Source organism: Bufo bufo, chromosome 7 (assembly GCF_905171765.1).
Source record: "Bufo bufo chromosome 7, aBufBuf1.1, whole genome shotgun sequence".
Lineage (NCBI taxonomy): Eukaryota > Metazoa > Chordata > Amphibia > Anura > Bufonidae > Bufo > Bufo bufo.
The window spans coordinates 216,484,707-216,511,266 of record NC_053395.1 but is presented as its reverse complement, the minus strand read 5'-3'; the positions used below and the strand labels follow the sequence as shown (position 1 = coordinate 216,511,266).

Here is a 26,560-nt window from a genome sequence, read left to right as displayed (position 1 = left end):
CATTGCCTTGGCTCTTGCCAAGATCTTGTGTCTTCGGTGCGTGATCCCGCGAGACCCACCTCGGGAGGTCACGGGTCTCGCAGGATTCCGCGCAGGCTCGCACTCGCAGCGCATCCGGCCGGCAAGTACAGGAACAGAAGAAGTCAAGGAGATGATGTCAGATGGATAACAAGTAGGGGGGTGGGGCGCGGGCGGCGGCTGGGTGCTAGTGCTTGGGATTCAGACTCCAGAGTGCCAGCCAATGTCCGTGATCTGCGGTAATGCTGACCGTGGACATTTAACCACTCAGCTGCTGTAGTCAAATGTCACCACAGACCGGTTCCAGATGAAGCAGTGCGGTCCATGTGACCGGCTCGTCTGACTCACGGATCATGATGCTGTGGTTTCCAGCCTGGCCGCGGCGTACTGTCCTGATGCTATGAGTTCAGGTCAGTCGAGTTGCATTTGGTCCCGGAAACGCGGAGGATTGTATGTCACAGACGCTTCGGGTATGTTCACATGCAGAGAATATGATTCTTATTCACGCACTGCTGTAAAGAATATCTGCGCAGTGTCAATATTCCGGTAAATCATGGATTTTTTTGAAAACTGAATTGACCATCTGCGTGGACGTAGCTTTAGACCGTGTTCACACAGCTGAAATACATAAAAAAAAACGGCTATGGCTACTTTCACACTCGCGTTTGGTGCGGATCCGTCATGGATCTGCACAGACAGATCCGCACCGATAATACAACCGCATGCATCCGTTTAAAACGGATCCGTTTGTATTATCTTTAACATTGCCAAAACGGATCCATCTTAAACACCGTTGAAAGTCAATGGCGGGCGGATCCGTTTTCTATTGTGCCATATTGTGTCAGTGAAAACGGATCCGTCCCCATTGACTTACATTGTGTGCCAGGACGGATCCGTTCGCCTCTGCATCGTCAGGCGGACACCAAAGCCTCCAGAGCGGAACGGAGACGGAACGGAGGCAAACTGACGCATTCCGAGCGGATCCTTATCCATTCAGAATGCATTAGGGCAAAACTGATCCGTTTTGGACGGCTGGTGAGAGGAGCCCTGACCGGGCCTCAGAAACGGAAACCAAAACGCCAGTGTGAAAGCAGCCTAACCCTCAGATTTCTCCTACAGTTTTGCAATTTGCACAGATGAGGAGAAAAAATAAATGCGCCTTATGCACCGATTTTCCCATTGAAAACAACCTGTATTGTGAACAGAAGCAGTAAACCACCTCTGGCAGGGGGCGCTCCCACTTGCCCCCCATTCACATTCTGCATTCACTATCCTCTCAGCCACCGAGATCTGACATCTCTCACTGCAGCCCCCTGCTGGCTCATCGTCTCACTGCAGCCCTGCCCGTGCTGCCTTGTGGGAAATGTAGTTTTTTACACCCGCCGCTGTCCTCCGCTCTGAGGTAAAACGAAACTACCAGCCCCGCCGTGCCCTGCGCCGCCGCGCGCTGCATTGTGGGAGCCGAGAACCCCATTATGTAGCTGGGGCTTAGAGCGGCTAGGGGCGTGCCTTGTCTGCACAGTGTATGTACACAGGTTCCAAGTGCCGAACAGCAGAATTTGCAGCCTTGGATGTGACTGGGGGAAGAGGACATAATGTAACTCAAGATTAGTAACAAGATAAGTAAAGCAAAGTGTTTGCCCAAGTGACCCATACTGCAAAATGAGGAGCACCAGTGGAGCTCTAGCAGCGACCTCCCCTCCCCCTCTGTATTTGTAGGTGTTGATAGGACCTATGAGTGGCTGTGTTCCCTGCCTGCATGCTCGTCTTGTCTGTCTGTCTGCCTGCCTGCCTGCCTTGTCGCCTATAGAAATACCTATAGTACCCCCCTACAAACCTGCTTGCGCTGGTCCCCCGGCTGTTATCATGAAGGGCAAGAATATTCCATTGCTTCTGATTATGGGGGTGTACTACTGACTGACATGCGATTTGTTCTCCTGCTGGGTATGGCTGTTAAATGTCCCTGCAGCCTGTAAAGAGTTAAATCCCGTGGTATTGGACGGACCCGGCGTTATCTAGAACCTTCTGTGAGTCACCTCTGCGGTTTTCTTCCTTTTGTGTGTGTGCATTTAGATGTATAGCTTGCAAATGTAAGTGTGAATCCATTGAAACCTATGGGGGGGGAGGCATGCTGTGCTGAAACGGAATGGTGCCCCCTGTGGCCGGAACAATCGGTCAGCCATCGTAGGGTTTGCCGAGTGCTAATAAACTGCACGGTGTGTATAGGTCTATAGGACACGTGCACGGTACCGTATATCCCACCGCTGTGAACGCGATGGCGGGGGTAGGTAAGGACGTTTAATTCTAGCTAAAGGATCCAGTTAAACATTTCGATGGACCGGATCGTTTTTGTGCGCCCCCCCCCCCCCTTCGTTCCGGGGCCGCTGGTTGCCTATGGACACGTCTTATTGTTTGGGCTCCGTCCTCATTAATCATTTTAGCAGTTTACGCTTTTTAGATATTCAATGAGTTCTCCGGGCGATTTTATCCGTCGCTTATACGCAATATTTTCTGTCCGAGATGATTTGGGGAGGAGAGGGGGGGTTGGGTGGGGAGAAAATGGAGCAGCTGTGTTCTAAATCTGGAAATTGTAATATATAAGCCCTGCCGGCCTATTATGAGACGGGTGGCGACCGCTGCGTGAGGAGATGCCCGTGGTTTTTTGTCTTCTGCTCGGTCAGTTTAATTCATTCTCCCCGTTCTGTATCGGAGCCAACAAAGGAACAGCTGGACGCGTTTCCTAGTAAAATCCGAATTCCTCCCTGCCTCCTGAAGGGGTTAATGCCTGTGCCCGGCGCGGTCTTCACACTCAGGTACAATGTGCTGGATGAGGGGCTGTTTTTTTTGTGGCAGTTGGTATTGTTTGGGTGGTTTTCTTTGGGCACACGCTGTACCACCGTGTGTGTGCCTGGTCCCACACGGCCGGGATGAGGCCGGTGTAACCCGACGAGTTCTACCGTGTGACCTTAAATGACTCATGGTAATTGGCACTAAGCTGCGTATAGTTGTCAGGATCCGTCCCGGCTCCCGAAATGCCAGGAAATCTTAAAGGGGTAATGCTAAATTTTGTCTTATAATTCTATATTATAACTTTATCCCTTGTGCCCGCTTGTCCTCACGCCACCCGTAGAAATAAGATCTGCCACCTGTCTCATGGGCACAGTCGGGCACTCGCTGTATTGCATTTAGATGGATGGAATGTCACTGGGGCCGCTTATCTCTGCAAAAACCACCCAACTCTATTGTTCTTCCAGAGATAAGCGGCATCGGGGACATCCCTTCCATTGAAATACAGTGACCGCTCAGACTATTCGAGTAGGCATATACATACGGAATAATAGCTGACGGATATTGGGGTGGGTCGGTGGGGTTAGTAAAAGGCTTTCCGAGATTTTATAAAAGGGGTCAGTATGAAAGGAATATGAAAAAATTTTTTTTTATAACAGGGGTCAGTATGAAAGGAATATGAAAAAAAAAAAAATTCCCTTTTTTTTTAAACGTCCTGCCGATCTTGTATCACTGCGGCTGTCACGTGCCGTTCATCCGTCACATAAGCTCTGCAACCAGTTGCTGTCCTCAGTGGTCCAGTTCCGTTCATGACCACTGAGGACAGTGATTGGCTGCAGCGGTAACGTGATCAATGTGACCTGAGCGGTGGTGCGGAACATTTTTTATCTTTTTATTATGCATTTCACAGAGTGTAATTTTGGGCTATATTTTATGCCTTTTCTTGTGTAAAGTATAGTAAATCTGTGTGGCCCTGGGAGGCCCCCTCCCAATTACGTGAAAATTGGCAGTAGTGGCACAAAATTGGAAAAAAAATTACAAACTTTTTTTGTTTGTTTTTTAAAACTGGCGTGTGCCAAAATTCCAACTTTTTTGTGGCAGAAAACTGTCGCAAGATGCGTAATAAATTAACCCACTGTGTCTGTGGAAGGGTTTGAATGACCTATACTGGGAACGAAAATCTGGCATCTTCCGTGGGCTCAGTTTAAAGGGGCATTCCCATCTTGGGCTGGTTTCACACCTGCGGTTAATCTACAGACTGCCGGAATTTGCAATGTCCGGTCTAGCCAGATAGGGCCGTGCACCCCTGGAGACTATAAGGGGATCCGTTGGGGGTTCAGACGGTTTCCGGCATGATCTCCAGGTTTTGGCCGGACAAAAACCAGTGCGTGCACCATTTTTTGGGGGTGAAAACCCATGGCTCATGCCGGAAAGCTGCTGGTTCCCATTATAGTCAATAGGGTCTGCCGGTGAACGGCAGCATCTGACTAGACCAGAATAGGGTGAACTCCAGCAGGTGTAGAACTAGCCTTCAATATCTACAGGATGTGCCATACATTTCTGATAGATTGGGGTCTCAGCTATGTTTTACCCACCTGCAGGCTCGGACTGGCCCACAGGGGTATAGGTGATTCCCCTGGTGGGCCCCTGAGCACGGTGGGCCCATAGTCTCCTGCACAAGTGGCACAGAACACAGTAGACTTGCTGCACTACATGCATATATTCCATGTCCAGCACCTCAACCAGCCTGTGTTCATATAAAAAACTGGATAGATTATTAAAGAAACTCCCAGTTTATTATTCGAGACCTGATCAAAGCTGAGACGACTTCTAGGTGTAGAGGAAAGCCACCAGTGTCCTCTTCTCCCCAGGACCTACCTTCTCAAAGTCACTGCAGGGACCCCCATATTCAATCTTCTGGTAGCATCTTGCTGCTGTGTGAGCAGGTAATATTTAAGTATATCTGTACGGTGGGCCCCCAAATTTTACTGGTGGGCCCTAGGCACCCTAGTCTGACACTGCCCACCTGTCTCCAGAACAGGGCCCCCATCTGCTGAGACATCCACTGGTCCCTGCATCCAAAAGGAAAGTGAATGGAGAGGTCTTGGAGACAAGTGCCCCCGAGACCTGACTACTATATAAATGAATTCGGACAGCCATGCACATGCGTGCCCACCTCTCCCTTCACCTTAATGGGGGGTCTGGGAGCCCCACCTCCTAGGATTAGACATTTATGGCGTATCCTGGACTCGTAACGAGGATCCCCATTGATTGCCTGAAGCTGATGCTGTGGCCTTGGTGCCTTGACTCACAGGTTGAAGGAGCTGATCACAGATCTGTGGTGTTGGGCTCTTTCTTGACATCTTACCGTATGTGCTTGCTTTGGCCCCTTAGTTCAGGGGATCTTTAGGGCCCCAACATTTAGACGTCCACCAATCATAGTTGTCACAAAATGTGTATAAAATGGCAAGCGCCCTTTAAAGGGTTTTTCAGAGTTACTTATACTGATGACCCCTCTTCTGGATAGGTCACTAGTATCTGATCAGTCCGACCCCTGATGATCAGTGGCACTCGCAGCAGCCTTCGCTCAGCTTTTCCTAGGCCTTGTGACATCACTTTCATTGGTCAGTAGTGTAAAGAGCTGAGAGAAGTCTGTGGCGCTACTGCGAGCGCCGGTGCCCTTTCATATAGTTGCGTCAGCTGGGGTACCAGGTATCGTAACCCTTCCCCTGCCCCAAATCAGATACTGAAGACTTATCCAGAGGATAGGTCAGCAGTATAAAAGTCATGGAAAACCCCTTTAAGCTGCTTATAGACTGCCTATAGTGAGCACTAGAGGATGCTTGCAGCATACTGTGTTACTGTTTAGTTCAGTGGATAAACAGTATGCAGTACGCTCCCCCTAGTGGTGGCTGCAGGTAGCTAGAATTTATCTTCTGTGTGTGGGTTTTACCGACCAACTTTAAAAACTAATATTATTAATTTAATAGACATAGAATGTCTACTGCATTTATAAATAAACTGGTGTTCCCTTTTAAGGGCTCGTTCAGACGACCATATTTATAATTGCGGAACGGATGCGGACCCATTCATTTCAATGGGCAAAAAAGGTAGAGCATGTCCTATTCTTGTCTGCAATTGCGGACAAGAATAGGCTTTGCAGTCATAAGGCTGGCTGTGTGCGTTCCACAAAATGCATGATGCACGTGGCCTGTATCAGTGTTTTGCGGACTGCAAAACACATATAGTCGTCTGAATGAGCCCTAAGGCTTGAGTGCAGACTTTCAATTTCAGGTCCTTCTCAAAGGAATCCAGTAAGTTTTGCTCTTGTTGCTCCTTTTTTGCTGGAAAGCTATGTGAGCTGCCCGTGTGCCTATAAGAATATATTCATGTGCCGTGAGCTCCCCCTAGTGCTGGCTGTGAGTAGACAGAATTTGGGGTTCAAGGCTTTAGGGGTTGGGGCTTTGTGTGCCATTTTGCACTGTGTATGCAGCGTCTGTTTACCATATGCGTTGGTAAAGCTGTCGTCTGGCACGTGCGTTACAGGGGTTGTCTGAGCTTTTGATATTGATGGCCTATTTTCAGAATAGGTCATCAATAGCTGATTGCAGCGGGTCTGACTCCCAGCGCCCCAGAAGATCGTCTGTTTGAAGAGGCTGCATTGCTCCGGTGAGTGCCGCGGCCTCTTCTTAGGCCAGTGATGTCACATTTTTTCGGTCACATGGCCTATGTGCAGCTCAGTCCCATCCAAGTGAATAGGCCTGGGCTGCAGTACCAAGCACAGCCACTATACAGTGTACGGTGTTGTGCTTGATAAGCCTTAAAGGGAGTCTGTCACCAGCATTTCACTTTTTTAACCCTTCCCACAGCTCCCTAGCATGCTTACAGTTAATAGAAACGTTACCTCGGGCATCAATCCTGCACTTATAAAACTATCAAAAACTATCTGTATAAGATATGCAAATGAGGGCTCGCAAGTGCCCAGGGGCGGCATTACTCTCTTAGGTGCCCTGCTTGCTCAGCCTTCTCATTGCGTCCCCTCGCCCCTTCCTACCCTCCGCCCGCCCATCCTTTCCCTTTGACCGCCTATCTACCAACTTGTTATTCTGCCGATATCCCGCGCCTGCGCACTCATTCCTTTGGCCGGCACATGCGCACTGCGATGCCCATTCCTTGTATGGCATCACAGTAACTATTGCGCATGCGCCGGCTAACGACGCGAAAACTGTCCATCGGCGCAGTACAAGGAATGGGCATCGCAGTGCGCATGCGCCGGCCAAATGAATGAGTGCGCAGGCGCGGGATATCGGCAGAATAACAAGTTGGTAGATAGGCGGTTAGAGGGAAAGGATGGAAGGGGCGGGGGGACGCAATGAGAAGGCTGAGCAAGCAGGGCACCTAAGAGAGTAACGCCACGCTGGGCACTTGCGAGCCCTCATTTGCATATCTTATAAAGATAGTTTTTGATGGTTCTATAAGTCCAGGATTGATGCCAGAGGTAACGTTTTTATTAACTGTAAGCATGCTAGGGAGCTGTGGAAAGGGTTAAAAAAGTGAAATGCTGGTGACAGACTCCCTTTAAGTAGGCCGCTGCGACCTCTTCGAACAGCAGATAGACAGGGGTTATGGGTGTCACCCCTCCCCCCCCCCCCCCCCCCGACTAATCAGATATTGATGACCTATCCTGAAAATAGGCCATCAATATTAAAATCTTGGACAACCCTTTAAACAGACTCCTAAAACGAATGCCATTGAGCGACATCCTTCAACCAAAAGCAAAAACCATAATGCATGCCGCACGGTGTACATACTCACATGAGAGCCTTAAATAACTGAGTGACGTACTTCCTACCCTCATTTGTCCCAGGGGAAAAAAAAAGATTACAGCTATATTAGGGGAACTCTGCAGCAAGTGTACAATATCCCAGCAGCGCCACCACAGGAGGAATTAAGCATTACACGGTGATTAATGCAAAGCTATACCAATCCCACTGAATGGAAGACCATCTTTTTATTTACTCAGAATTCAGTGATAATTTCTTTGAAAACTGGGTTTCTCTTGGTCTTGCCTTACAAATACTAGTGAAGAATACTGACCATGTGAATGTGGCTTTAGGCTGGCTTCTCACGTTGCAGGAGTTGCTATTTAGCTGGAAAACAGTGACGATTACCCTGGGTTCACACCTGAGCGTTTTACAGCGCGTTCCTACGCGCTGTAAAACGCACAACAGGCAAGAACCAATGATTCCCTATGGGAATGGTTCTCACCTGGGCGTCTTACAGCGCGTACGATCGCGCTGTAAAACGCCCGACGCTCAAACAAGTACTTGAGCTTTTTTTTGAGCGTTTGTCGCGCGTTCCCGTACATAGACTTTCGGGAACGCGCGACAATGGGCGTTCGCTTGTCTCTGTATGCGCGATTGTAAACGCCGGTACAATCGCGCATACAGAGCGCTCGTTTCAGAACGCTCAGGTCTGAACCCAGGGTTAAGGCGACATTCACGCGAACTCATTTTGTTTCCGTGTCCGTTCAGTTTTTTGAAGATAGGATGCAGACTCATTTATTTCAATGGGTCCGCAAAAAATGCGGACAGCACACTGTTTGCTATCTACATCCGTATGTCCGTTTCGTAGCCCCGCAAAAAAGATAGAACATATTTTATCCTTGTCAGTTTTGTGGACAAGAATAGGCATTGTTGCAATGGATCCGGAAAAAGAAAAAACAGATACCATATGGACATCTATTTTTTTTTTTGCGGACCGCAAAATACATAAGGTCATGTGAATGTAGCCTAACCCTAACCCTGCTTTCACACCTGAGCGTTTCTCAAACGCGCGTTTTACGTGCGTTTTTATGCGCGTTTTTTGCAATCGTAAAAAGAAGCTCAAGAACTTGATTATGCGTCGGGCGTTTTACAGCGCGTTTTACAACTTAGGGTAAGTTTACACCTGAGCGTTTTACAGCGCGTTCAAACACGCTGTAAAACGCTCAACACATGAAAACCAATGCTTCCCTATGGGAATGGTTCTCACCTGGGCGTTTTACAGCGCGTACGATTGCGCTGTAAAACGCCCGACGCATAATCAAGTTCTTGAGCTTCTTTGGGGCGTTTTGACGCGCGTTTGTGGCCATAGGAAACTGCAGTCAATCACACAAACGCGCGTTTACTATTGCTAAAAACGCGCGACAAAAACGCGCGTAAAACGCTTTGAGAAACGCTCAGGTGTGAAAGCAGGGTAATAGTCCAGATTTTAGCTGCTGTACATTTGGAAATCATGCGGATCTGAATGTCGGTGTGGTTTCAGCCACCACATGGCTGCAATATGAGAACCCGGCCTTGTGGAGTTGAGAGTAATTAGAGTCACTAGTAATATTCACACCCATGATGCAGCATTTATGGCTACAGTACATGGTATGAGCTGCCAATAGATGTCACAACTGCTCTGAATTTGTGACCAGCAGAAGTTGTCAAATTCCAAGCCCATTTAGCCATTGTCCTAACAGATAATGAAAAAATATTCACCAGCACTTTGGCCTCTTTCACACTTGCGTTGTCCGGATCCGGCGTGCACTCCACTTGCCGGAATTACACTCCGGATCCGGAAAAACGCAAGTGTACTGAAAGCATTTGAAGACGGAGCCGTCTTCAAAATGCTTTCAGTGTTACTATGGCAGCCAGGACGCTATTAAAGTCCTGGCTGCCATAGTAGGAGCGGGGGAGCGGTATACTTACAGTCCGTGCGGCTCCCGGGGCGCTCCAGAGTGACGTCAGAGCGCCCCATGCGCATGGATGACGTGTCCAATGCGATCACATGATCCATGCGCTTGGGGCGCCCTGACGTCACTCTGGAGCGCCCCGGCAGCCGCACGGACGGTAAGTATGCTGCTCCCCCGCTCCCCGCTACACTTTACCATGGCTGCCAGGACTTTAGCGTCCCGGCAGCCATGGTAACCATTCAGAAAAAGCTAAATGTCGGCTCCGGCAATGCGCCGAAACAACGTTTAGCTTAAGGCCGGATCCGGATCAATGCGTTTCAATGGGCATTAATTCCGGATCCGGCCTTGCGGCAAGTGTTCCGGATTTTTGGCCGGAGCAAAAAGCACAGCATGCTGCGGTATTTTCTCCGGCCAAAAAACGTTCCGTTCCGGAACTGAAGACATCCTGATGCATCCTGAACGGATTTCTCTCCATTCAGAATGCATTGGGATAATCCTGATCAGGATTCTTCCGGCATAGAGCCCCGACGACGGAACTCTATGCCGGAAGACAAGAACGCAGGTGTGAAAGAGCCCTATTTACTGCACTTACATAAGAAAATACTATAATAACCATAGCTACTATAATACTGCCACCTACATTCAGAACTACTGTAATACTGCACTAGTGTATAAGAACAACTACTATAATACTGCTCCTATGTACAAGAATATAACTACTATAATACTGCAGAAAGATGAATATCTCCAGCCACCATTGTTAAAATTCCTTTTTTATCATTTCAATTTAAAATCGAGCCAAAGTGAGTGGACACAAAACAAGCATGCAATCTTGCTGCTGACGTCTTTCTGATTTTATTTTATTTTTTTATGCATTCTTAGTCATAGCCAGTATGTTATGGCTAAGAGTGCGTAAAAAAACACACTCAAAATGCTTTGGCTGCATTTTAACGTGAATTATTAAACAAGGAATTTTACTGATCAGTGGCTGGAGAGTTTTATCTTTCTACGTTATGTGTTGTCCGTGATACTTGATTGTAGCGGGCCGCACTTCTTGAATTTACTATAATACTGCCTCCTATGTACAAGAATATAACTACTATAATACTGCCTCCTATGTACAAGAATATAACTACTATAATACTGCCTCCTATGTACAGAAATATAACTACTATAATACTGCCTCCTGTGTACAAGAATATAACTACTATAATACTGCCTCCTATGTACAAGAATATAACTACTATAATACTGCTCCTATGTACAAGAATATAACTACTATATTACTGCTCCTATGTACAAGAATATAACTACTATAATACTGCTCCTATGTACAAGACTATAACTACAATAATACTACCTCCTATGTACAAGAATATAACTACTATAATACTGCTCCTATGTACAAGAATATAACTACTATATTACTGCTCCTATGTACAAGATTATAACTACTATAATACTGCCCCTATGTACAGGAATATAACTACTATAATACTGCCTCCTATGTACAAGAATATAACTACTATAATACTGCTCCTATGTACAAGAATATAACTACTATAATACTGCTCCTATGTACAAGAATATAACTACTATAATGCTGCCTCCTATGTACAAGAATATAACTAGTTTAATACTGCCCTCTCTGTACCACACCCCGTTCTCCTCTGTGCTGCCTGTGTGTTCGCTGCTGAATTAATGCAGTAAGTCACATAATGACTGCGGTTTCTATAGTAACAGGCTGGGAGCTCAGCCAAATTGAATTTGCCACATTATAGCAATATTACGGGTTTAATTTGCCAAAAAGAAAGTCTGATAACTACTGCAGCCTTATAATGGCAGAGCACATCTTCCTGGGGCCTGTCCTGTGTGTGTATGGTGGCATGTCTGACTGTGTATTTGTATTCCTTTCTATATTGTGAGCGTTCTCTCTGTGCCTTTTTGGTGTCTTGCAAGCACTCTCTTATTTCGGTCTCTTATGAGAATTTTGCTCGCTTTAGTTTCCTCTCTTGTATTCGCAGAATCTCCCTTGCTCACTCTTTCTATCTTTGACCGTCTGTTAGTGTCTATTTTCTTCGATATCTTGCCGAGCGCTTGTTTTTGCCCTCCCTCTCATCTGTTGTCACACTCTCACCCACTCTTTCTCTTTTGGTTACTTGCAAGCACCGTCTCTTTTTGATACTTGCGAGCATTCTTGTTAACGCTTTTTCTCTTTGTCTTTTGAGAACTCTTTTGCAGTCAACTTTTTTGGTGTTTTGCAAGTAATTTCACTTACAACACTTTTTTTTTTTTTTTCTTGAGAGTTCTCTAACTCATGCCATCACAAGCTTTTTTTTTATTTTTTTGTTTTGTTTGTGAGTTCTCAGACTTGCACTCACAATCTTTTATTTGTAGTCTTTCAAGCTCCCTCTGACACTCACTCTGTCTATTTTTTGGTTTCTCGTGAGCTCCCTCAGACTTGCACTCACAACCTTTTTTGGTTTCTTGTGAGCTCCCTCTGACTTGCACTCACAACCTTTTTGGTTTCTTGTGAGCTCCCTCTGACTTGCACTCACAACCTTTTTGGTTTCTTGTGAGCTCCCTCTGACTTGCACTCACAACCTTTTTTGGTTTCTCACGAGCTCCCTCTGACTTGCACTCACAACCTTTTTTGGTTTCTCACGAGCTCCCTCTGACTTGCACTCACAACCTTTTTGGTGTGTCACATGTTTACTCTTGCCTCCTCTGGCCATCTGCTTCTGTGGTGTCTTGAGTGTGTGCTTGCTCTCAATGGCCTTCTCTGTCACGCTCGTTCTTTTTTTTGTCATCCATGTGTGTTGGCCTCCTTTTTATGAGTTCAACGTGGAATTTTGCAGTGGAGAATCCACATGGTAAGTACCGGTTTTCTGCAGCAAAACCTTCCTCGGGTGTTGCAAATTTTGATTCAGAATTCATAGGAAAAATGCTGCAAATTTTGTGCAGACTTCACCCTTTGCAGAAACCCACAGCTCCAGCCCCGACCGGGAGAGAAGTGGCCAATTGTGGAAATGCAGAGAATTACCCAGCGTGCGAAAGGGGGTGGTGCTATAACTGGGAAGTAGAGTTTAGGGTTGAATGACTGTGGAGGCGGATGGGTTAACCATTGTCTCTAACATTCTACATCCCCCAAAATTGCAGATTTAAAAAAAAATTTTTTTTTTTCCTGTGTGAATCTATACCTTTTCCTGACTTGCCCTTTAAATATGCAGAGTACAAGAATTTGCTGCCTAGAAGAGCTTGCAATCTATTTCCTAGATCTGTCATTGTGCAGCGGCCCGGGCGACCTGCAATGTGCCAACGCTGCAGTTTACTCCAAACAGTTACATCTCGGTTACACTGTATCACTCCGAGTCTTGTGCTGTATCTGAATATCTGCTACAATTGTATACATCTGAAAGAGCGAGGTTTCTGATGTACCGCTGCTAATGAGCACGTTTTAATGAAAATTAATTACTGCCTCTTGGACGAGCATATTACCAAGCAGGAAGCTGCTGGCAATTATTAAAGGAAATATTTATTTTTTTATTTTGAAACAAAGGGCTGTTTTCCCCGGTGACTCTCCGCACCCCCTGGTGGCTGCAGAGGGTACCGCAGCTACCCCTTTAAAATTACCGAGCTGTAATAATAGATAATTGCTGCTGGAGTCATGAAAGAAGTAGTTATGGGCGAGCTTGCTCAGTAACACCTCTCGAGTATCATTCCAATTTTTAAGCTCTCACTTCTATTTTTGCCTTGGATTTTGCGTTGATTTATTTTATTTTTTATTTCCGTCTTTTACTCTATTGTGGGCACTTCATTTGCTTGCAGGTTATGTGAAATAATGAGGTGTAAGTGATATGTAATGGAGCTGTTGTTGTGATGCATGCAAATCAATATCTCCTAATGGTTCTTGTAAAGGATAATGCTATAATTAATTCAATTAAAATGTTGCAGCGACATTCCGCATTAATATGGGCAGGGTTTTCTTTTTTCTTTTTCTTTTTTTTTTTTGTGGGGGAGGGGGGGCACATTACCGTGAAATGAGGGGGGTAAACTACAACAAATCCTAGACTGGAAAAGGTTAACACGATTAGTTTTCCTGCAAGCTCTTGGGTGATGAAATGAATGCGGCACTGAGCGGAGTGCCTAAAACCGATGTTAAGGAGACGGTGATGAGACCCCCCGGTGTGGTGCCACAGCTGGGCTGGTTCGAGGCAGGGCCTTGTAATAATAGAATCAGTTTCAAGGCAGAAAAGTCATCCGCAAAGTGTAATGGAATTGTCCTGCTTGATGCTGCACACCTGGTGCAGATCCGTTCTTCTTCCTCCTGTGTCCTCATGCCATAGGCATATAAAGGGGAGACTACACGCAAGCTACAATGGAATCCGCATATGATTGTCAGCTATTGGGGTATGAGCTGTTTCAGGCAGTGTATTTTAGTGGGTGAGATATTGACTCCCCCACAACAACTGTCACAAGTCCTAGGATTTAAGAACCTCCAGAGATGTCTACATACATAGGGGTGGATGGTTTGGGCTTTTTTTTTTTTTTTTTGTTTATTAAAAACATTTCCCGCTCCTTTAAGGAGTTGGGGTACCACAATGGAACTAAGAAATTGTGTGCAGTCAGTGTGTGCAGTCCGAGTAGGTGTTTTGTATGAAATTGTGTTGGAGGGAGGTAAAAAGAGAAGGGGGTACACAGTGAGTTAAGACCCTTTATCACTGACCGATGCACAAGGCAGTGATTGGGACAGCACCGTTTTCTCCTGATCATTGCCGATCGTTGAGCCTCAGAGCTGAACAATCACTACTGAGAGCCAGGGAGGGAGAGTTTGGAGCCAGGGACGGAGGGAAAGGGTGGAGCCAGGGAGGGAGTATGGGAGGATATGGCCAGGAAAGGAAGAGGTGGGGCCAGGCAAGGAGGTGCTGTGAAGAGAGGGAGTGTGAAGCCAGGGAGGTCGATGGGGTGGAGAGAGTTAAGAGGGAGCGTGGTGGAGCCAAGAAAGGAGATGAGAGGGTGGAGCCAGGGTAGGAGCAGAGGGAGAGAGGGTGGAGTGTGTGAGAGGGTGGAGCCAGGGTAGGAGCAGAGGGAGAGAGGGTGGAGTGTGTGAGAGGGTGGAGCCAGGGTAGGAGCAGAGGGAGAGAGGGTGGAGTGTGTGAGAGGGTGGAGCCAGGGTAGGAGCAGAGGGAGAGAGGGTGGAGTGTGTGAGAGGGTGGAGCCAGGGTAGGAGCAGAGGGAGAGAGGGTGGAGTGTGTGAGAGGGTGGAGCCAGGGTAGGAGCAGAGGGAGAGAGGGTGGAGCCAGGGTAGGAGCAGAGGGAGAGAGGGTGGAGTGTGAGAGAGGGTGGAGCCAGGGTAGGAGCAGAGGGAGAGAGGGTGGAGTGTGAGAGAGGGTGGGGCCAGGGTAGGAGCAGAGGGAGAGAGGGTGGAGTGTGAGAGAGGGTGGAGCCAGGGTAGGAGCAGAGGGAGGTGGTGGAGGTAGAGAAGTAGAAGGAAGTGGAGAGAGGGGCCAGGGAGTGACGGCTTGGAGAGAGTGAGTGAGGAGGGAAAGTGGATGGAGGCCAAGTAGGAGAGGGTGGAGCCAGGGAAGGAGAGAAGGGAGAGAGGTTGGAGTGTGTGAGAGGGTGGAGCCAGGGTAGGAGCAGAGGGAGAGAGGGTGGAGTGTGTGAGAGGGTGGAGCCAGGGTAGGAGCAGAGGGAGAGAGGGTGGAGTGTGTGAGAGGGTGGAGCCAGGGTAGGAGCAGAGGGAGAGAGGGTGGAGTGTGTGAGAGGGTGGAGCCAGGGTAGGAGCAGAGGGAGAGAGGGTGGAGTGTGTGAGAGGGTGGAGCCAGGGTAGGAGCAGAGGGTGGAGTGTGTGTGAGAGGGTGAAGCCAGGGTAGGAGCAGAGGGAGAGAGGGTGGAGTGTGTGAGAGGGGGTGGAGCCAGGGTAGGAGCAGAGGGAGGAGTGTGTGAGAGGGGGTGGAGCCAGGGTAGGAGCAGAGGGAGAGAGGGTGGAGTGTGTGAGAGAGGGTGGAGCCAGGGTAGGAGCAGAGGGAGAGAGGGTGGAGTGTGTGAGAGAGGGTGGAGCCAGGGTAGGAGCAGAGGGAGAGAGGGTGGAGTGTGTGAGAGAGGGTCGAAGCAGAGGGAGAGAGGGTGGAGTGTGTGAGAGGGTGGAGCCAGGGTAGGAGCAGAGGGAGAGAGGGTGGAGTGTGTGAGAGGGTGGAGCCAGGGTAGGAGCAGAGGGAGAGAGGGTGGAGTGTGTGAGAGGGTGGAGCCAGGGTAGGAGCAGAGGGAGAGAGGGTGGAGTGTGTGAGAGGGTGGAGCCAGGGTAGGAGCAGAGGGAGAGAGGGTGGAGTGTGTGAGAGGGTGGAGCCAGGGTAGGAGCAGAGGGAGAGAGGGTGGAGTGTGTGAGAGGGTGGAGCCAGGGTAGGAGCAGAGGGAGAGAGGGTGGAGTGTGTGAGAGGGTGGAGCCAGGGTAGGAGCAGAGGGAGAGAGGGTGGAGTGTGTGAGAGGGTGGAGCCAGGGTAGGAGCAGAGGGAGAGAGGGTGGAGTGTGTGAGAGGGTGGAGCCAGGGTAGGAGCAGAGGGAGAGAGGGTGGAGTGTGTGAGAGGGTGGAGCCAGGGTAGGAGCAGAGGGAGAGAGGGTGGAGTGTGTGAGAGGGTGGAGCCAGGGTAGGAGCAGAGGGAGAGAGGGTGGAGTGTGTGAGAGGGTGGAGCCAGGGTAGGAGCAGAGGGAGAGAGGGTGGAGTGTGTGAGAGGGTGGAGCCAGGGTAGGAGCAGAGGGAGAGAGGGTGGAGTGTGTGAGAGGGTGGAGCCAGGGTAGGAGCAGAGGGAGAGAGGGTGGAGTGTGTGAGAGGGTGGAGCCAGGGTAGGAGCAGAGGGAGAGAGGGTGGAGTGTGTGAGAGGGTGGAGCCAGGGTAGGAGCAGAGGGAGAGAGGGTGGAGTGTGTGAGAGGGTGGAGCCAGGGTAGGAGCAGAGGGAGAGAGGGTGGAGTGTGTGAGAGGGTGGAGCCAGGGTAGGAGCAGAGGGAGAGAGGGTGGAGTGTGTGAGAGGGTGGAGCCAGGGTAGGAGCAGAGGGAGAGAGGGTGGAGTGTGTGAGATGGTGGAGCCAGGGTAGGAGCAGAGGGTGGAGTGTGTGTGAGAGGGTGAAGCCAGGGTAGGAGCAGAGGGAGAGAGGGTGGAGTGTGTGAGAGAGGGTGGAGCCAGGGTAGGAGCAGAGGGAGAGAGGGTGGAGTGTGTGAGAGAGGGTGGAGCCAGGGTAGGAGCAGAGGGAGAGAGGGTGGAGTGTGTGAGAGAGGGTGGAGCCAGGGTAGGAGCAGAGGGAGAGGGTGGAGTGTGTGAAAGAGGGTGGAGCCAGGGTAGGAGCAGAGGGAGAGAGGGTGGAGCCAGGGTAGGAGCAGAGGGAGAGGGCATTGTCAGGAAAGGAGGTGGGTGTAGGTAGAGAAGTAGAAGGAAGTGGGGCCAGGGAGGGACAGCTTGGAGAGAGTGAGTGAGGAGGGAAAGTGGATAGAGGCCAGGGAAGGAGAGAAGGGAGAGAGGTTGGAGCCAGAGGGGGAATGGGGAAGAAGGTGGGGTTTGTGGGAGAGAGGGTGGAGCCAGGGAAGGAGAATTGGGGAGGTTAAGGCATGGAAGGAGAAGGTGTGGAGGGTGGAGCCAAGGATAGAGAGGGGGTGGAGAAAGAGGGTGAAGACTAGGAAGGAAGGGGTGGGGAGAGAGGGTAGAGGGAGTGAAGAGAGAGAAGGTGGAGACAGGGAAGGAAATGCGGTGGAGCCAAGAAAAGAGATAAGAGGGTGGAATTGCTCATTCATCAGGTGATCCTGTTGTTCATGCAGGCACCACCGATGGTTTCTGGGCAGCAGATCATGTGGTCTAAATAGCGATCTGCTGCCCAGAAAAATGCAAATGTATGAGGACGAGCGTTCGCAATTGCGATACCCTGTCCTCATTCTGTGAAGGAGATCGCTGCAGCCTGCATGTAAATGTCTCCTTCACTGAAGGAGCAGTTGACTGTCGGGAAGGAACGCTGCTCCTCGGCCCATGTAAACCCGCCTTTAGTCGTTCTCCCACCAATTGTGACTGATAAAGGGATGGTGCACGGGTGCAGCTTTGCGGGAGGTGGCGTGACCTCTCATGGCCTGGTAAATTTAGTATAGTTTATGAAACTGGTTTAACTATTATAGCGTACCGAAGACAAAAAAAACCAAAAAAAAAACCTCTGCTCACCGCATTATGTTGTAAAAGCATGTCCATAAACCGTGTCCATTCTTGGTGTCCAGTAAACACTGATTTGGCAACAGGTCCAACACTTCTCAAAATAAGGCAAAAAAATTCCGGCACCCAAGCTAAACTATTAAAAATCATTATTTATTAGACAATCCATAAAAAAATAAAATAACATGACACAGAGCGTGAGTGCTATAGCTGAAGTCTATTCCAGCTCCTGTCTAGTGTAGATGTGACTTTCCGGAGCACATTGGGCTATAGATGTGCACATCTCACTCCAGCGCACAGCGAAACGGGACTGACGTAGGAGACGTCAGGCGCAGGAGGTGGAAAATGGTGTGATAGTTTGTATACATTTTGACACCAGCTTTCATACCCTTTTTATATATGTTCCACTGCATACATTTTTGTTGGAGTGTTAAACATGTTTGATTTTATACATACAAACTATATGACCCCTTTAAATTGACTTTGCATTGGGACTGTGAAGGGGTTAATCATTTTACACTTGCTTTGACACCTTTCTCTTCGACTGCAGAAACGAGTGTGATCACACCCCGTAGTGCACACCGCACCTGGTGCCGCCACATCCAGTGATTGATTTCAAATCTGCCAAGGTCGCTTGTATTCGTGTAGATAATCTGCGGCTCTTTTGCCCGATAACTTTTCCTTCCGACCCCTCGGTAGACACAACCGCTGGTAGCTCATCATCTAATTTACGAAGAAAAGGATCAGGCATGTTGATATCCTACTGCCTAATGCACCCACAAAATTTGCCTTCAAGGGCAAGTAGAGAAGCCCAACCATCAATATCTTATTGGCAGGGGTCTGACACTCTGCACCACTGCACCTCTCCATCCACTGGAGGTCCTGGGGGGCAGGGGTCACCTGGGACTTGCGTTCTCATGATTGCTGGGTTCTCGATCACCGGGTCAATCCTAAATTTATCATCCACCATGTTGGTAATCGGAAACCCGCTTTAAATGGGGTATTCCCATCTCAGACTTTTGTCACATCCTGCGTTAGGCTGCTCGCACACAAACTTATTCGTTCAGTTCCGTGCATTGGGGACCGCAATTTGACCGCGGCCGGGACTGTTCTCAGACCCATTCAACTTGAATGGGTTCGTGATCCATCTGTTCCACAAAAAGATAGAACAAGTTCTATTTTTTTTTTGCAGATTGGAACCCCACGGAAGCACTCCGTAGTGCTTCTGTAGGGTTCCGTTCCGTGCTTCCGTTCCGCACCATGTCTCAGTGATGAGGAATGCACACGACCAGTGCCCTGTGTATTGCGGAGCACTACGGCCACCTGCAAGAGGACCTGCAAGGCCCGAGGGGTGGAGCATGATACAGGAAATTTCTAATTGGTGCTCTTTGAATCCATGGACCTCCACCACGGTGCCTGCACTGTGCATGTCATAGTGTGTCTGTGCCCTACAGAGTTCTTAGAAAAATATACAACTCCATTTTTATTTTTTTTAATCTGCTCATTGTAAAGTCTTTTTGTTCTTTTGTAGTCATAGTATGGTTTCCACATTGTAGCAACTAGCAGCTGCCTCCACTCCAGTCTGTTGGACTCCACCTTTTCACATTCGTTCTTTAAGAAACCATGTTTAATGGGGGTTATATCAAATAAAAGGGGTTCTCCAGGCTTTTAATATTGATGACCTATATCCTCAGATCGATGAACTCCTGCTGATCAATTGTATGAAAGGGAGGTGCGCGTGTCGTCTCCATTCTCTCTTCCTGCTCGTCATAGACATAGCCGCAGCGAGCAGGAAGAGAGAAGGGAGATGGCCTTCGCATGCCTTCCCTTCATATAGCTGACCAGCGGGGGTGCCGGGTGTCAGAACCCCGCCGATCTGATATTGATGACCTGAGGATAGGTCATCAATATTAAAAGCCCAGAGAACCCCTTTAATAAAATATTTTTGGCCGCAGAGTAGTGCATATGCACACCCATTGATTTTGGGCCTCTCTGTATACACCATCATGCAAGCAGGGTCTGGGGTGCAGGCTATGGGGGATTTTATTCCCGCCAGCAGTATCTTTTCTCCGAGAATTTGTCTTTTCATTCTGACTTAGTTCAGTCTTTATCCTCTGTTTTCGCCCTCGTCATCTGGAGCCAAGCTCTAGGTAATCTATTATAAGTGAATGAGGCCACTCCGAACCCACCTGGGACCTGTTGTATATCCGGCATGTGACAGACTTCCAACCCTTGAAGATGGATGACCATTGTATTTTTTCTTTCGGTGTTCTCTTTCTGGAGGCTGGCTCTATGCCGTCAGGTCCGCTGTACTGCTTAATCTGAAATGAAACTGGAGGAACGTCGATGTCCTGGATGTGTGCAAGTGGTGATCGCTGGGATTGCTGATACCACCATCTCCACTACTTTCTTTGGAGGAGACGACTTCATGAATTTGTTTTTTATTTTTATTTTTACTAATATTGTTTTACACTTTCTGAAAATCAAATTAAGAAACTTGTGTGACAATGAAAAATGGCCAACAATTTTATGTTTGAGAGGTGGGGTCTCCTGCCTCTGTACCCCCACCTATTGAGAGAATAGGTTGCCCTATGATGCACTGCCACCTCTTCATGCCCATCCTCGTTCAGGTGGCTCCCAGACTAGGTTTGAGGATCCCATTTTCTCAGATGTAAATCCTAGAGTTGGAACCCGGCACCTCTTGTGTTTTTTTTATTTTTTATCCCGTAATATTTGATATGTTGATACAAAATAAATTGTCCATCATAAATTATTTTAAAATGAAGCCGGCATGGCGATCAGCATCCGTTGATCTACACACATCTGCTTGCCCACCCCAAGGCTATCTGGTGATGTTGGCGAGGCCATGGCCAGCTACGCGTTCCCTGTAGCTTTGTATGGCAGCCATTCCAGTTGGCCATACACGTGAGACAAAGTCTGCCATAGTGTGCCCTTTACCGCCTACAGAGGAGGTTCCCAAGCTGACAACTCCTCTGATGTCCGTGTCCAAACCCTTTTAGTGTAATCTGACTTTCTTCTAAGAGGTGCACCTTTCACAAGTATTTTAATAGCTACAGTGTAATGTTCCCAGATGGCATAAGTGTGGTCCTAAGACTTAGTTTTTTTTTTTTTACCACTGTTGGTCTTCTTAAAAGACACATTTCATCAAGATCAACCCTATTACAACCGGCATACTGCTGGGTAGGTTTGAACCTTCTGATTAAAATGATACCTGTCTTGTGAAAATCGGTTGTGGCGTTCCTGAGAAAAAAATACTCATATTCTTTATGCAAATGAGGACTTCAGTGCAGCAAGGGGCGGGGCCTAGCCTCTCGTTACACCTCAGCTCTCCAGTGCTGGCCTCGCCCCTTGATGCTTTGAAGCTCTCATTTGCCTAGTCTTTTTTTTACTCCCCTCAGGAACGCCACAACCGATTTTCATAAGACTGTTATCGTTTTAATCAGCAGCACCATCCCTACCAGGTGGTAAGGGTGGTTTAATAGAGTTGGTCCAATAGTCCTCATTAAGCATGTACCAACACCATCAGGACAGTGTCAAAAATGCTATCAACATTGTGATGAAGAAAAAATTTCAGTTTGTGAAAGAAATGAACAAGAAAATGTTCATCAAAAAGTTGAGTGAAGAAGCCGCAGCGAATTAGAGCAGTACGGATGGTGCTGATGTTAGAGCTATAGCAGACTAGATTTAGCCCTATTTTTATTTATTTTTTACTCGCTACTACGTATAAGACTAAGGGTCTATTCACACGTCTGTAATTTTGGGTCCGCAATCGTTCCGCAATTTGCGGACCCTTTCACTTTCAATGGGGCTGGAACGGATGCGAATCCGTTTTTTCGGGATCCGTTATTTCAGGATCCGCAATTCCGTTCCTGAAAAAAATAAACATGTCCTATTCTTGTCCGCAATTGCGGACCAGAAAAGGCATTTTCTATTATAGCGTCTGTGATGTGCGGTCCGCAAATTGAGGATCACACATTGCAGGTGTCCGTTTTTTTGCGGATCCGCAAAACACTTACGGACGTGTGAATGGACCCTCAACTTTTTATTCTGCTTTATTTCTTAAAATCATCCATTAATTGTAGAGGTAATGCTTAAAACGCTCAGTAAGAAGCATCGTAATATGGCTTATACATAAATACTTGTATCTGCTACTTAGTGTCTCAGTAGCGATACGAGATCGCTCTTTATTAGTTGTGCTGGTGTTTACGCGCACACACCAGCACTGCTTGTCTCAAGTTTATTTCCCCTGTAGATAAATACCTCTTTTCTACCTAACTATGCTCTCACTGTTAAAATAAAAACCTAACTAACGACATGTTTCGCCGGTAAAAACGCCGTCCTCCGGGGAACCGGGCAGTGTATACGCAAGGACAGCCCTCTATAAATCCTTGTATGATGTCAGATTATATCATAATTAAAGTTGCCTTGACTTCACATAGGTGAGACTCTTGTGGCGTGAAAAACCAGTGCTGCGCCCCTTCTTTTTCTGCGCCACCCAATATCCAGGGCCGGACGCTGCATCGTGAAGGGCAGGAGCTCTATTTATTATGCGTAAAGCGTCATTCACACTTCCATGTCCGTGGTCAGTGATGCCTCTGTGAAGATGTCCGTGTTTGGTCTGTTTGTGAACTGTGGTATATTTTTCTTTACTTCATGGTTATAGTTGATAAGGTTAAATAGAAACGGGTCCATCGGGTCATATGGAATGGGAATGAGGACAGCAGCAGAGGATGAGTGTTCTGATCTTGTGGGGGCAGTGACCCGTCCTGCCACCCTGGGGCAGTTTTATGATATGTGGAGGTGTATGGAGCCAAGTGAAAGTGCCCTATAGTAGGGTAAATACTAAATAGTACAGTATGCAGCATTTTAGGGGTGTGCTTATTTTACTGGGGCAGTGACCTGTGTCTGTCCGTGCTGTGCTGTCAGAACTGCATGTCGGAGCAATCAACCTATACATTACAGAAAATCTGTCATAGTGTATTGGACTTTGTTGTATATTGTAACATTTTCTGTATTTCGTAAAGCTCATAAATTCATCTGTTGCTTAAATTTTGCCGCAACCTGTAGTTAACTGGTCCCTTCCTTCATTACATAGGTGAATGACACCGTCTTGGACGCTGAAGAGCATTTCACGACAGCCTTGAGTTCTTCCCTGTAGTGTAAAAGGTGACCAAAGAAGGAGGACAGCGCCCCCTGTAAGTGCGGATTCTTAACATAGTGTCTGCTTTTTTTGCACATTGTATAAATATAGTATATTGTCATATAGGTAGGATCAGTTGTTATAATTTTTTTTTGTTTGATTTTACTAGAATTAGACAATATGTGATACTGCAATATGGTTTAAAGAAGTTGTTGTGAGAACATTTTGCCATTGTATGGGGGTATAATATGAGCACTGTGTGGCACTATTATTTTAGCATAGTATGGTAGTCATTTTGCTGCTGTATAACTGTATTTGCTTAGTGTCCCACTATGGTTTGGTCCATGTCTGTTTGGACAAATTTAGACCCTTTATTTTTATTTTTTTCGGAGTAAAATGATTAAAATATGATCTAATGGAAGACTAAAAAGCTGAAAATCATACAAAATATTTGCTTTAATTTGATTTTGTTGCCTAATCCAGACATGTAGAAAAAAATGATGTCTTTAAAGGAATCTGTCAGCAGTTTTGACCATGCTAAATGAAACCTATGGGGCGAGACTAATGACAGCAATAGCTAGGGGCCGGGGGAGAGGGTAACACACATGTCTTTTGTGGAACTTTTAACGGTAGATTAGACCACCAAACAGTAGTACAAATAATAATGTGTGGTAACAATGTATACCGCACCAAACTAACAAAACCACACATATAGTTGAAATGTATACTTTATTGTATTATATCAAAGTTAGACATATAGTGATTAGATGACATCAATTACAAATTGCAGTGCAGATGAGCGCTATGTAAAGTGGTGCCCCAACCAGACTCTAGGTCTGTGCAAGCCCAAAGACTGAATCCCCTTACATACATTAATGGGGTAGTGATACACATGGGCAATAGGTTATACAGATACCTATCTCTATCGACCTACCTATCTCTATCGACCTACCTATCTCTATCGACCTACCTATCTCTATCGACCTACCTATCTCTATCGACCTACCTATCTCTATCGACCTACCTATCTCTATCGACCTACCTATCTCTATCGACCTACCTATCTCTATCGACCTACCTATCTCTATCGACCTACCTATCTCTATCGACCTACCTATCTCTATCGACCTACCTATCTCTATCGACCTACCTAACTATCTCTCTCTCGTTATCTGTATAACCTATTACCCATGTGTATCACTACCCCATTAATGTATGTAAGGGGATTCAGTCTTTGGGCTTGCACAGACCTAGAGTCTGGTTGGGGCACCACTTTACATAACGCTCATCTGCACTGCAATTTGTAATTGATTTTATCTAATCACTGTATGTCTAACTTTGATATAATACAATAAAGTATACATTACAACTATATGTGTGGTTTTGTTAGTTTGGTGCGGTAAACTTTTATCAGGAGTAGTGAGAATTTTAACTTTTATTCTGCCAGGTCCTGCTCTTAGGCTGGGTTCTCACTTGAGCGTTTTACAGCGCGTTCAAACGCGCTGTAAAACGCTCAACACATGAAAACCAATGCTTCACTATGGCCCTGGTTCTCACTTGAGCGTTTTACAGCGCGTTTGAACGCGCTGAAAAACGCCCTACGCGCAAACAAGTTCTTGAGCTTCTTTGGGGTGTTTTGTCCCGCGTTTGCAGCCATAGGACACTGCTGTTAATCACACAAACGCGCGTAATACGCGCGTTGACTATGGACAAAAACGCGCGACACAAACGCGCGTTAAACGCGCATATCAAATACGCTCAGGTCTGAACCCAGCCTTACAAGTGCACTGGAGTCAGAGCTTCACAGTGAAGTGCTCTTTGGATTGAGCTGCTTTACAGCCCCTCCTCTCTGCTCTGAGTGACAGCTGTATCATCCATCCAGGATAGCAGTACAGCTGTCACAGACCAGAGGGGAGAGGCCTTGAACACACAACTGAATTTTACGCCTCCAGTGCACTTAAAGGGTGTCTATCATTTTTGACCATGCTAAACAGAAGACAGCTGTAGGTAGGAGCTGGGAAGGGCAGTACAAACTCGCCTTTTATGGAACTTTTTATTATCAGGAGTAGTGTGAATATGAATTTTTATTATGCTGGATTCTGCTTCTGATTGGATGCTACAACTGTCACTCAGCAGAGGGGAGGGGCTATGAAGTAGTTCAGTGAGAAAAGCTCTGCCTCTTGGGCAATGTCAGGACCAAACCTGGAAGAATAAAAGATCATATTCGCACTGCTCTTGACAGCCCCTACCTAGTGCTGTCAGCAGTTCAGCATGGTCAAAACTGCTGACAGATTCCCATTAAGGTCCAACGTTATGAATGTTTATTCGGAACTAGTATGTCTGGTCTCCCTGACTCCTCCTCCGACTGCTTTCATTCCATTTAAGTACTTCTTCATATTTAGTGTGCCCCTCCTGGGTGCAGTGAGACAAGTGCAATTTGTATACACACCCAGAGGGAGATGAGCAATGCCTGCACTATGCCGGAAGAACAGGGAATTGTAGCTATAACCTGATGTCGCAGAGAAGAAAGGTCATGACAGGGCACAACCTAAATCTTCCCAGTTACAATAAGCAATGTACAACAATTAGTGTATAGGAAGATACCCTGCACTGATCGCCCAGGTCTCGTCTCTTCTGGTCTCTACTTCCTGGTGCCTCTCGACGAACAGGAAATCCTTGCTCATTGGTGATCCACTTCCTGTGTGTAGAGCGGGAACCTGGTAAATGTCAGAACAGGAATGGAAGGGGAGCAGTTGAGGCTCCTTCCATTTCTGGGCTACAGTTGACCAGAAACAGTGGAGACTGGTCCCTCTGCTCTGGAATGGAGGTCCGATTAATAGACAAATGCATTTTTTGTTTATGGTGCACACCTTAGCCGGTATAAGGAAAATTGCTTTGTGGGTTGGCCAACACCTTTAAAAGGGTTGCATCGGAATAGAAAAACATGGCTGCTTTCTTCCAGAAACAGCACCACAGCTGCCCATAGGTTGTGTCTGGTATTGCAGACTCTACTACATTGAAGGGCTAAGCTGCAATACCACACCCAACCTGTGGACAAGTGTGCTGTTTTTGGAAGAAAGCGGTCATATGTTTCTGACCCTGTTTCGCTAGTTTCACATTTGCAGCACAGCTTTCCGACAGGCTGTTCCAGCAGAGAGTAGTCTGCCAGAGTTCTCCAGTTCTGCCCACTGGTCCCTATTGACTATAATTGGATCCGGCCGCTCACCGTCAAATAGGCCAGTATTCAGCCAGACAAAAAAAAATGCTGCATGCGAGATTTTGGAAATAAAGGGCATCAGCAGATTTGTCCCTATGACACCGTCTGACCTGTTACATGTGCACTTGGCAGCTGAAGGCATCTGTGTTGCTCCCGTGTTCATATGTGCCCGCATGGCTGAGAAAACTGATGTTTTAATATATGCAAATGAGCCTCTAGGAGCAACGGGGGCGTTACCATTACACCTAGAGGCTCTGCTCTCTCTGCAACTGTAGATCCCTCTGCACTTTGATCGACAAGGCCAGGCGCTATCACATTTTCACTGTCTGGTCCTGTTAAAGTGCAGGGGGCGCTGCAGTTAGAGAGAACAGAGCCTCTAGGTGTAACGGTAACGCCCCCGTTTGCCTATGTTAAAACAGTTTTTCTCAGCAATGCAGGCACATATGAACATGGGACCAACACAGATTCCTTTA

The 26,560-nt window shown here is 47.3% G+C and overlaps 1 protein-coding gene across 1 annotated transcript in view; it reads left to right on the top strand.

The window, feature by feature from the left end:
* The first annotated feature begins 1,536 nt into the window (after positions 1–1,536).
* Positions 1,537–26,560, top strand: part of R3HDM1 (R3H domain containing 1) — an 86,755-nt gene continuing 61,731 nt past the window's right edge. The window contains 2 exon segments of the mRNA XM_040441530.1: positions 1,537–1,641; positions 22,826–22,925. The gene's annotated coding sequence lies outside the window, so the exon portion shown is untranslated.